The sequence below is a fragment of the Hoplias malabaricus genome, chromosome 7 (assembly GCF_029633855.1).
Source record: "Hoplias malabaricus isolate fHopMal1 chromosome 7, fHopMal1.hap1, whole genome shotgun sequence".
Classification (NCBI taxonomy): domain Eukaryota; kingdom Metazoa; phylum Chordata; class Actinopteri; order Characiformes; family Erythrinidae; genus Hoplias; species Hoplias malabaricus.
Window position 1 is genome coordinate 24,052,019 of NC_089806.1, and position 13,565 is coordinate 24,065,583.

Consider the following 13,565-nt stretch of genomic DNA (forward strand, 5'->3'; position numbering starts at 1 on the left):
GGGCATGTTTACCATTGTGTGGCACCTTCTAAACATTGGAAAATTGAGGCCCCGACCACACAGATCTGTTGATTTTTAAAATACTCCCGTCCGCATGAAAAGTGTATTTCATGTCACTGAAAAAGCAAGCTTTCCAAAAAAATTTCCAAGGTGGAAATTTTTGAAAATGCCATTGCCACTGTTCTTGTGAGGAAATGTTACATGAAATTCTACAAGCTTCTCACTCCCTATATAGTGAATTACACTTAAAAATCATAAAACTACAATGCATACATTCACTAGATTTCAGATTCTCAAATATGAATAAATATTAATAAATATAAATTATGTTGTGTTAGTAATATTTTATGGACTATTAAGATTTAGATTCAGTAATTTCATGACTTGATTGCTCTGCTCTTTGGCCTGAAGGACATGCTATCCATGATTTCCAAAAATATCTCATTTTGATTTGTCGGACAACAGGACGCTTAACCACTTCGCCTCAGTCCGTCTCAAATGAGCTTGGGCCCAGAGAAGTTGGTGGCATTTCAGGAACCTGTTCATATATGGTTGTATTTGCATTTTTGAGTTTTAACTTGCATTTGTGGAAGCAACTAAGAACTGTGTTCACATACAGTGTTTTTGAGGAGTGAACCCATGCAGCAAGTCCACTACAGTAACATGTATTTTTAACTCAGTGCCATTCAGTAATTAATCGAGGACCTGAAGACTACAGCTAGCCAGTACTGGTTTTGGGCATTGTGAAATCGTGCTTTATGGTCATTGTATCAAAATTGTCACGAATCACGCGGCGGACTGACGGAGGCGGGCGCAAATGCTAAAACACATATACTTTACACATGAAACAAACATGAATTACAAATACACATGAAACAAAAGATATAACGAAACAAAGACTGGCAACTACGGAAACAATTAGACATATGAAATGAAATGAGGAAAACGACAGAGACTTGGAATGGAGAGAAACAACAGGACATGAACAGGAACAAACAAAGGTGAAACAACACGACTGGGAAAGATCAAAAAAAGGTGAAACAACACGACTGGGAAACTAAACTAAACGACATGACTTGACATGGACAGAACAATACAACATTACACCAATACAATGACCGACACCAGGAGGGGACCACAAGGGGACTTAAATACATCAACAAACGAGAAACACCTGAAATGGATAACGAGGGTAAAGGAAAAGGAGGCGGGACATGGGCGGAGACAAGGACAAATAAACAGAGCCATGTGTAAATTAAACACATGGCTAGAAAAATAAACACAGGACGTTACAAAAATGCAGTAAAACGAAATTTTACAATTAATTACAATTAACAGTACAATGAAATCTGACCTCTGTATTTAACACATCCATGGCAGTGAATACACACATGCACTTAAGGACAGTGAACACATAAGGCAGCCATCCTCCGCACCCAGGGAGCATTTTGAGTTTTGTATGAGTTCAGCTGTTGATGTCTGTTGTGGGGATTGAATCAGTGACCATCCAGTCCCATTCCCACTTCTATAAGTTACATATTATTAAATCATTTAGTGTCTTTACACTAATTTCAACTAAATATTCTGTTTTTATTTACATTTTGCACAGCATTCCAACTTTTTGGGAATTAGCACTAATGCAAATACAAAGTTCCTATTTTGATACTACTCTCTATTCCAACATTTTTTTGTTTGTTTACATGTTACAACAGCTGGTCTTAATGAGCCTGATTAAAGAGGCTGGAGAGACAGACAGAGAAAGAGAGAGAGAAGATGAAGAAGAAGAAGAAGAAGGAGAAGAAGAAGAAGAAGAAGAAGGATATACAAGTATAAGAATATATAAAGAAATGCAGATTATTACAAAAGCAAAGACAGTTTGGAGATTTAGTTGGGGATGATAATAACAATTTAAAAAAAATGCACATCAGGCGAAAAAAAAACAAACAAACCTACACCAGATGAAACACATATGTTAACAGACTTGATTCATAACATGCTGGCTTAAGTACAACACAAAATGCTATGTTTGTTTGTGGGTGTGCAGTAATGTTCATCTTGGTGTAAAAGCAGCACTAGCTTGTGTGAAGACGTTGGTGTAGCAGGACTATGAAATAACGGTGTGGTAGCATGAAAGAACAGAAGAGCATTGTGTTCAGCTACACTACAGTCTATTTACAAAGACTGCTTGATTATGTCTCGTCAGAGGAAGCCATATTACAGTGGTTGTCTTTATGCATGTAGCCTTACCGTGTTCTCAATTTATCCTGGCGAGAAGGTATCTACCGGTATGTGTTCCTATGTGTGTGCGTGTATGTGTGTATAAAAGTGTTCACTCCACCTGCCTGCTGTTACTGTGTAACTGGGGCATTACTTGGAGTCAGGTGTCACTTTGCGCAGGTGCAGTGTGACCTGAGGAGCATTTGTGAGGTGTGTGCATTAGTTGACTCACAGATGTGCATATTACGATATATGATGTCGAAAAACAAATTATCTTATATCTTGGCATACATCTTTACTACAGTACTGCAAAAAAGTCAGAAACTATTAATTTATTTTCCACTAAAATTGACAATCATGTTATAGCTATTCATTGTTTAACATCAGGAAAATATAAATAAATACACACAAGCCTGACCAAATAAATATAATGTTTTTGGAATTTTGTTTGGAGATATAACATTTTCCATTTATGTAAATGGAACCTTTCAACTTCTTGTAAATAACACCAGAGTTAATAAACCCACAAATAAATCCAAACATAGACATTTACTGTTGTTGTGCCTATGCTTCAAATGCTGCAAAATTTTTAAATATCTCCTTTTCTCAGTTACGCCTTCTTGAAAACACCTACATTAGACCTATATATTTGTCTTCTGAAAGTGGAAGTACATTCACAAACACAGTGGATTACATTTTTATTTGATCTGAAGCAAGTGTGGAGCTTCATTTTCTTCTAGCTCTCTAATTTTAAATATTTATTTATTTATATCTCATAGTGAAAGTCTTGCATGGGTGTTAGGATTTCCTTTGGATACATTTTAAAATAATATTTTGAAATCCAGTTTTGCAAACTTCTGTGTTTTCACTAGTTTTCTTTTGCTTGTGATATCAATCCTTCATTTAGCTAATGCTAGCCTTGCACCAGAATACCTTAATATAATAATAATAAAAATAATAATAATAAATTCAGGTAAATTTTATTGTCTGTCCCATCATCTCAATTGTCTGACCAAAGGTGGTCTTTTACTCATCTTGTTTTCATAAAATCAACCATGTTTGTTGCAGTGTGTTGAAGGTGTGAAATTCTAAATGTGTTTATATTTACAAAATATAATCAAGTTGTTCAGTAAAAATATTGAATTTCTTTTCTTTGTGATTTTGTAAATTAAAGAAGGCTTATAACATTAACAAATCGCCTAGTCTTTTTTTAACTGCATTTTATTAAATGTCCCAACTTTTTTGGAAATCAGGTTTGTACATTTTTAATCTTGGCTCATAGTCATTAAATCATAGTCACTGACTAAAATGTTAGTGGGCATCAGAATTAGTTGGTTTTAATATTTGAAATATTTATATTGAAGTAGGACCAAAAAATGGAGGTACTCATTTAGTAGAAAAATAGTTACTGATACTAATCTTGTAGGTTTATGTGTATTTTTTCTGTTAAATACAGGCTTCCTGCTTTTTATATCCTGCTAATTATATTAACAAAAGAGTGGGATCAGACTTCTTTATACAGTAAAATAATGCATAATATTTTGCATATCATACATTATGTATGCTAAATTTGCAAACGGTATTTGTAGTGTGAGTATGTTTTGCATGAAAAAATCTGGACAATTCACATGAGAAAAGGGGAGGAAACAACGTTCAAACTACTCCCACATACAGCAGACCGAATGAGTGTAAAATAAAGAATGAAAGGAGAGAGAGAGAGAGAGAGAGAGAGAGAGAAGAGAGAGAGAGAGAGAGAGAGAGAGAGAGAGAGAGAGAGAGAGAGAGAGAGAGAGAGAGAGAGAGAGAGAGAAAAAGAGAGAGAGAGAGAAAAAAGTGGGTGATAGTGGTGAGGTAGTATGGTTTAAACAGCCATCTCTGTTTCTGGTAACAGAATGGCACTCTGTTCCTCAGCCAGCTTAGCAGAGCAGGAAGAACAGATGGGCATTGATCATTTCAAACAGCCTGATTCATACAAAGCCTAGAATTGTTGAAAAACTGTAAATATGCAAGTGTGTGTGTGTGTGTGTGTGTGCACTCGTGCACATGCACATGCCTGTGTCTGCATGATAAACTTGTGGTCCACCACAGAACTCATTTCTGTATTATGGTACTAAATCTCTGAATGGATACAGAGTATTAATGGGGGGAAACTAAAAAAAATTCTAAATATTTGCATTATTAAGTGGTTAAGAAATAAGCACTCCATTTGAAGGAAAACCATAGTCAGAACAGTCAGATGGATGTCTGAAAGCTCTCTAGGATAAATTATATGAAATGGTTGCAAATCTACTTTATACACTGTTCACATTGTATACTTATACATTGTTTTATATTCGTTGTAAATAAGCTTTTGGACTAAGGAGCAATATAATATATAAAATATAAAGCAAAATAGTATTCCTTCAGATTTTACACATGCTGACCACTATTAACAGTACACAGGACCTTAGACAACACAATATCACAAGGGATTATTTTAAATTGTTATGTTTACATCTCAAAAAATGTATTCTAGGAAAATAAATATGAAAAAATAGTGAATTCCACTTACTCCCAAATTTTTCCAAGCAAATCTCTTTGTGCGAAATGAGAATAATGAGTAAAATATTGTTAGAACCTGAGCAGTGTACTAATATACACACGATACTAATTGCTCCTGCTGATTTCAACAGATCATGATAATAACAATTTTATAACATGAGCTGGGAGCCTCAAAATATTTGTCACCCAAAAAAGAGGGTTGCATTTTGGTTTACAGCTATACTTGTTGCACACACACACTACACTTTCACTGTCACACTGTAACTAAAAGGTGCTTCTTTTGTATTTTTTGTCTTTGATCCATTGGTTTCATACTCCCTTAACTTAACCCAGTTATATTATTAAGCATATGACATATTATGCAGTTATAATATTAAGTGTATTATGACAAGTTTCTTGTGAAAAAAAGATTGTAGCATTGTAAATTTAGGGTATTCAATTGGACTTGTATTTTTGAATCTTAAATTTTGTACCTTTAAGTCCTTTAAACTACCTTTTAGTGGAAAAAACATTTTCAATTTTTTCTGACCTTCTAATCAGTGATATTCTGTGATCTTCCACTCCTCTGTAGTGTGTTGTGGCTGGGCAGTTGCAGCAGTACTTTGCAGAGCTTCACTTCAAAGAGTGCACTGGAACTGTCTCTGACAGCGATCAGGCACATTTAATAATGCTCACTCCCACAAGCCTAATGTAGTGGGAAATCTGAAAGCAATCTGACTCAGTCCGAGAACATTACACGCTGAAGTTGTAGGAGAAATGGCCAAGGTCATGAACCCAATGATCTTTCATTGCACCATTGTGTTAGAGTACTACACTAGCATTAATAAATTGAGAGTTCATTGTTTTCCTTGGCTATACTATAGCTTTCATTCATAGGGCCTTTCCATGTTTTTAGGCACTTTTTGGTACAATGCTAAAGCTGTCTGTTTATGTATTTCCTATATGTAAGAAATGGGATTGTGGGTAGGTGAATGGCACCTGAGACATTTTTAGTTTCCTTTCGTTTCAAGAAGATTAAATTGCCTTGAATTCAGACATGACAAATTTAATTCAATAACATGGAGTTAATCCAAAGGTTTCTATAATAAACCTTTGTACTTGCCATACTCATGCCTTATTTTACAATATGAACACAATAATCTGTACCAATTTTTAACATTAGTGTATCGGATTATGTGCTATGTTTTGACATCCACACAATGGGAAAGCCTAAATCTAGGTGTTGTAACATTGCTGTAAGGATTGTATACACATACAAGAGTGTTATTGAGGTCTAATAGGATAACTTGTTCTGGATCATAGACTCACCCTAAAAGTACTGGATAGAGCTTCAGTACTATGCAGACCCACCACTTTAAATCTCAAGCTTTATACCCCTCTAGGCTATAACTTGTATTGAGCATGATGTCATTAAGCACACATTAATCTGCTCCAGAGTGTCCCTTTTCATTTGTTTCTTCTTATATAATCATTATACATATTGTGTATGCTCAACTTTGGCTGAATTCAATAATTATAACAGGTGTCTACAAACTTTTGGACATATAGTTTATATGCTTACAGCTAAATGTTAACAGCACACAAAAATGCATATTAATGGCTTGTGACAGCTGCATTAGGATTAAAATTTCCAGTACATTATGTATAAGAAGGCCAGATGTTCCATTATATCTACAGCTCTGCACTAGCTCCTCTCAACATATCAGTGTTAATCAGTCCACTGCCTCTTTCCAAAAACATTAGGTATGTACTGATAGTACAGCACACACAGATCAGCCATAACAATGTGCTCACAGTTCGCTGGATATTTTTGGTGGGTGGACTGTTCTCAGCCCAGCCGTGGCACTGAGAGGGTTAAGAACTCCAGCAGCCATGCTGTTTCTGATCTACTCATACCAACACAACGCATATTAACACCTCACCACCACATCAGTGTCACTGCAGGGCTGAACAGTGATCCTGTAGTGGTCCTGTCCATTGAAGAACCAGGTGAAACGAGGCAAAGAACTTATGCAGAGCAACAGAACTACAGTTTGTAATTGAAGAACTACAAAGTGCTGAGTGGATCTGAAGGAATGGATAGTGATTACAGAAGCAAGGAGGTGGTCATAATGTTATACGCACCAGTGCCAAAATTTCCCACTCAAATGTTTGTCAATTTCAGAGTTAATTCTACCACTGCAGGTGTAGCCTCCTTATTAGCAGCTGTTAGCTTTTGCTTATCTGCTAAATGTCGACCACCATGCTGAGGTTAGGTGGGTGGACGCTGACTCTTGTCCATAATGGCCCATTACACCTGAATGGTCCACTGCACCCTGGGAACCTCTGCAATTCAGGGTGCCTATCATCAGCAGGCAAAAAGAGACATATATTTACCAGGTAAATACATTTCAAATGGATTTTTAGACGTTAAGGGCAGTTTAGACTATTTTCAAAGCTTTTTTAACAAAACCGAAGAAAGTGATTCCCTCTCCCAGCTTAGACTGGCTCAGTGCTTTTCTGAGGAACATGACTTTGTGGTTTCAGTGAAATTAGAGATGCATTATCATTTAGTTTTTGTGCCGAAATAGATGCTGCTGGTCTACTTCTGTATCATAGCATAATTTAGTAGAGAGAGAAAGAGAGAGAGAGAGAGAGAGAGAGAGAGAGAGAGCAGGATAGATACAGACAGAAAAAGAGACAGAGCTCTCCTTATCCCAGTGTGTATTAAAACTCTGAGGTAGTTACAGTACAGAAGGGCTGTTTAAAATTAGAGAAGATTAAGCTGAACCTAGCAATGTAATTAGTGTGTGTTCACAGAGATATATAAAATATTCCTCTTTCTCTATCTATCTATCTATCTATCTATCTATCTATCTATCTAATATCTGTTACCAAAACAGAAATTCAAAGAAATTTTAAATGATATATGAAATGGTAGGGATTCCTAACAACCATACTGGAAAACATATGTACTATACTATACATTACAGGCAGGGTCAACTGGAATCTGATGAATATGGCCTCTGGAAACACATCTGGAAAAACAGGGTCTCTCTCTCTCTCTCTTACTCACTCTCTCTCTCTCTCTCACACACACACACACACACACTTTCTATTACACAAACAGAGTTTGTTTTTATGCATTAATGGGAATTTCATGGACTTCCCTTAGTTTCATGGATACTTGATCTCATATTAATGACTAATGCAAATCCTTACACTAACCAGAATGTTCCCTATTCATAACATGTCTTCAGCATAAATATAGTGATTTACATTGTGGGGAATGGCTTGTAGTCCCTACTCTGTGAGTGTTTTTAAAAGGTTTTTGTTCCCACTACATGACACAACCCTGGTGCACATAACCACACACAGTCATACACTCCAATGTCTTCATTGACATGACATATTCTCTCCTCCTCGCTGATTCTCCTCCTTTCTTGTCTAATATCTCATCTCTTCCCCTTTTCAAATCATTATTGCTCTTTTCTGCCCTCCTCCTCACTCTTCATCTCTTTCTCCTCTAAATTTCGTTTTGTCATGCTCGGTAAGGCTGTTCTTGTCAATGGTGGTCTCTGCTTCTAACTGGTTAATTCCGATTCACATCAGCAGTGTGAAATGCTCTGTTATGTCGTCTGTTCCCAGCATGAGCGAGTGTGGCATGTGTCCATCCTGCTGTGTTCACTGTTTTTCACAATAACGCAACTCTATCGAAACAGCTTCAGTTCAGATGAGCAGAATCTCACATGGAGGGCCATTGCTCTCCCGCAAAGATGCATGCACTGAAATGTGTTTGTCAATTAAATATTCATAATCATTTATTGCCTTTCAGGCTGTACCTTATGCAGTATCACTGCAGAGATGGGAGACAGGGTGTGTATGTAGTTATGATACTGTCATACGTAACTCATGGTTGTACTAGTAATTACAGTAACTGGTTGTGAAGCTTGAAGTCTTGACCTCATGCATGTCCCTGTAACCAACTGATGTATTGAGTGACCTGCATGTTATTGTCTGCTATGCAGCATTTGCCCTTCTAAAACCCATGCAGGAAGAGTGGCCTATAGCCTTTGGCATAGTAGCCTAATACCCACTAGAATAGAAAATCTACAGACATCGGTCAAGTAAAATGTGTAAAATCTGTCACTATCACAGTTCACTGGTTGTATATTATCACTGTAGTAGCAAAATATGTTCCTGAAATGGTAGCTTTACAGGAGAAGGACAAAATCCTTTCAAAGAACACAAGCTCACTTGTTACCAAATAAAGTGAATATCTGTCAAATATAAAAAAAAAAACACTGTCTAATGCCTGATATATTTAAAAAGATTTATCTTCAAATACTGATATGGCTTTAGTTTTTTACGTTTCTATCTAAAATCGATTGTTTTATTATTACATCACGACAATGGACTGGGCAAAATAATATTCACCAGCTATATGATATTTAACTTCTGATTCATAGAGAGAAATCGGTGAATTAGCTCAAAGACTCTAAATTCTGTTAATTAAATAAATCTATCTATCTATCTATCTATCTATCTATCTATCTATCTATATCATTTTTATTTCAGGTAATTTTGAACATTTTTTTATAAAGAGAAATATGACACATATAGAAATCTAAATATTTGGCTTCTATCATAATGCTTATAGTCTGAACACTAATATTGCTTTGTCTGTTTATCTATACATTAAGTTAATTATGCTTGAACTGACCTAGTTCCAGTAGAACCAGTAGGCTGTGCAATCATGGTCTCTGGTGGTTTGGCATCATATATGATTGTGTCTGTACTAATGCATATAAATCTGTAGCCAAAGGCATTATGAATTTCCCTCCTGGGGATCAATAAAGTGCTTTGTTCTATTTTTGGCCTGTCTTTCACAGACGAGACTGAAGGGCAAAAAAACGGCGTCAGTAAAAGCCTTTGTGTCATATGCATTTTACGAAGACGATACCACCTTCCCTTTTCCAACTCAATAGCTGGAGGGAAAGAGAATTTTAGGGTTAACAATGTGAGAAGAAGATTAAGCATCCAGAAGCTCTCTAAGACACACCATTGCGGTTCTAGACTCACCATTATGAATCTATCTGAAGATAAATTGTATCATCTGTTTCATTACATTGTGAGCTCACCTGTCCTGTCCACAAAAGCTTCTGAGCTCAGGTCAAAGGCCCAGGGCCCTTCCTCCTGGACTGGCAAACTTACATTGATGCAGCACATTTCAGAGATTAATATTAATCACCCTCTTCATAAATTATTGATGGCAGGAGTAAGCCGTAGGAGGCTACTGCCCACAGAAGGCTCTTCAAAAGTATTGGGAAGACTACCTTTTTTGTAAAGCTTAAAATATGAAAATGAAGATTGTAGTAAGTGACCTGAACATCTACCAATAGCTTGTGCTCATTCATAAAAGGAAGTACAACGAAAATGCTGTAACACATTTCTGCTCTTTTGGTCCCTTTCACGTTGAGGGAGCCCCACAAGTGATGTCCTATTATAAATACAGTAAATAATGACATGTTCCTGCTTGTTCTAATCAGCATATCGAGCCAGACATCTTTGCATTGAATTACACACCGATGATGGTCTATTGATGAGATCAAGTAAAATAAGATGATTCTTTTAGAAAGAAATCAATGTTTTTGTCCTTGAGTTTCCAACAAGGACTACTTTTAAGAGTCACAAACCTCCATGAAATGACTGCAATGCATATACATTCACTATCGTCACTAAATCTTTAATGCTTGAACATTAAACACATAAATGCATGCATCCATCTCTTGCCCCTGTGGTTTTAATGGAGTGATCAATATATGCATTATGAATTATTAGATTTGGAGCAAATCATAATCTAATAAAAAAAACAATAATGTTGTGTGCTATGGCAACAAAAAATATTGAAAATCAAGTCATTTACATGACACACAATATGCACCATCCCTTGTTTTTTTCTGACACTGGATAAGTTGGAACAGACAACCAAATGTACCCATAGTGCCACATTAAAAAATACCACTGCACTGAATCCAGTTTACCAAACCTAAATCTCAGAATGCTCAGAAAAGCATATTCATCCTTCAGTCCATTCATTCATTTATTTTCTGTAGCTACTTATGCAGGGTTGTGGAGGGTCCAAAGCCCACTTACAATCACTGGGTGCAGGGAATGCACTCGGGGCAGAATGCCCATCACAGTGGATCACACACTCACATTCATACACACTCACACCTATGGGCAATTTCACACTGCCAAACCATTGTGGGAGGAAAATATTTATTATTGAGATTTATATGATTCTCAATATACAACAAATACCGTTGTCATATTGCCAGCACCTATTGTTTTAGGCCTCCTTTTTCATGTCAATGTGGGTGACCATCTCCAAATGGATCAGTCCGTCACGCATACATAGCCTACAGTATGTGTGCACAGACTCATATGTGTCACCAGCTCAGGGTCAACATTCTGGACCAGGTTACACTCAGACACTTGAGGTCAAATGACAGTGTTTGTATCGCTGCAAAACACGGCCTATTCAGCACAATACTGGATGTGTCCCCTACTCGGAGAGCTGCAGACCTTTTATGCTGCTGCTGTTGGTGCATTATGAGTGAGAGAGCTGGCACCCTGCTGGTACATAACAGCATGTGTTGGGGGAAGTCTGTAGCCCACCTTAAGAAAGAAAATGCAGCTATAGGCGCACAGAGACACATAGTAAGAGCTGTCTGTCCATCTGCCCGTCTGTCTGTCTGTCTGCACCAGTGCAGCCCTTGGGGGGTGGCAGTGCACGAGCCAGGGGGCTAAACGACTGATTAATCAAATAATCGCCTGATTGTGACAGCTTTAGGCTAACTATTACCGTAAAGAGCGACGTCTTGCCTACTTAAAGCTGGAGAAAGAGAACAACAGGGTGAAAGCAGGCGAATGGGAGGCGACGATATGAGGATGGTGGTGTAGGTGATGATGGTGGGGGAGCAGGGGGGGCGTTTTCTCTCAGCACGCGCAGCAGTAGGGATGATGTCAACGTTATCAACGGTGTTCTCCCATATGGGATTTCTACAGAACATGTAACAGGACCAGTATTTCACAAGGAAAACGCCACTTTATTCGCCTTCCTCCTGTTTCCCTGCGTAGCGGAACGGGTTCTCCCCGCGTGAAAGGAGTGCGAGCTTAAGGCAAGGTCAATATTACAGACACAAAGCGAGACGTCTACAGAAACAATGGCGGTGAATGGAGAAAGACAGTAAAAACAGCCTCCTACCTTAGTGCGCTCTTCCAGTGTCTGTGTCCCGCGTGCAGCTCTCCGACCTCTTTGTGTGCGCGCGTCCGTGTGCGTGTTTGCGTGAGAGCGCGTGTGTCCGTGTGTCGCTGATGCTGCGCGAGGACTGCGCGTGCTGCACAGCTGCACGTGACCTCGCGAGGGTGTGGCGGGAAGCCTGGACGAGAAGATGCTAAGTTAATATGCCATTGTGTCATTATTAAAGCGTCTAGTCTTATGTCCGTCAGCCTGTAATTAACGTCGTATTCTACCGTCTGCTTTTTTTTCTTAAAGAGGGAAATGTGCCGAATTGGTAAATAAATGTCTGAAAAACTCAGTGGCCGAGATGTAAACAAAGTCTTTTGGAGTGTTGATATGAAATGGTGGCCTGTATGGGAAGCCCAGCTGGAAACCAGCAAGATTTGTCAACTGGTTAATGTTGGCCCACCACACATACATCTGCACTGTACAAAACACAAAATCTTGCTAAATTAGGGTTAGAAAGACGCCTACAACAACCAACTCCAAATTTCAGCTGATGTGTAAGCCCCATATGGGTTTACTAATCTGCTCAGCCCCATGCCCATCTTTACCTTACCTAGTCAATTTTCATATGGGTCCAGATTAAGGCTTGCTGACTGGGCACTAAATATTACTTTCTTACAGTGACTGTGATACAACTCATGTATATGGAGCTAAATCACTGGCATATTTCTCTGAATTTGGAATACTTAAATTACATTTATGTGAATTTTGTATATTGTATTATTTGAATATTTTTATATATATTTTATTTAATATTTATAAATATTTAGGTATAAATAAATCAGATTTTAATAATCCAGATTTAAAAAGTTCCAACCCATAAATTCAAGTCTTAAAAGGCTGGTTGATGTATTATTATTATTATTATTATTATTATTATTAAAAACAATAAGTAAATCTAAAAAATATTCTTTGGAGGCTATTTTGCTTTACAACACTCCTTAAATACACTCTGCCTTTATTATGCTTTATAAACATGATATAAGTCAAAAGTCAACTCTCCACACATCTCCTATCATTGCCACTGTGAACAATTCTTTCAAGGATGGAGCATTTCATATCAACTCAGTTTGAAAACTGGTGTCCAGTTTAATTGAATGGAATTTATTTTTAATCCACAGAATTCACTTCTTTAAGAATTATAAATACATTCGATGCCAGTTTGCAAATAGCCTTGCTCTATCCTCCTCACCCCTTGACAAGCTACTAGAAAATGAAGGTATTGAGCTATAACTGGCCATTTAGTACTCACCTCCATGTGTGGTTCGGAAATGAGTGCTGTCTTAATATGCCTCAAACGAAGTTTGCACTGCCTCAGGCATCTCAGGCTGGCAGCATCAGCATTTGTAATTGTGGGAAGACATGAAAAAGCAAACAAACAAAAGAAACAAAGGATTCACAGAACTTTGCAATTTATTTATGTCCCTTTATAGAATAAATATTTGGCCATTTCTGATGCATACTATAATTTGTATCTGAATAATGTAGATAAAGTATATATAAAGTTCATATCTGC

The 13,565-nt window shown here is 37.4% G+C and overlaps 1 protein-coding gene across 2 annotated transcripts in view; it reads right to left on the bottom strand.

Moving 5' to 3' along the window:
• The window catches only part of cracd (capping protein inhibiting regulator of actin dynamics), a 38,419-nt gene extending 25,087 nt beyond the window's left edge, over positions 1-13,332 (bottom strand). The window contains exon 1 of one of the 2 annotated variants that reach the window (XM_066676714.1): positions 13,302-13,332. The gene's annotated coding sequence lies outside the window, so the exon portion shown is untranslated. Of the gene's footprint in view, positions 1-12,007; positions 12,108-13,301 lie in introns of those variants that run through there. The other variant, XM_066676712.1, reaches the window with a different exon arrangement.
• Between the last annotated feature and the right edge of the window lie 233 nt (positions 13,333-13,565).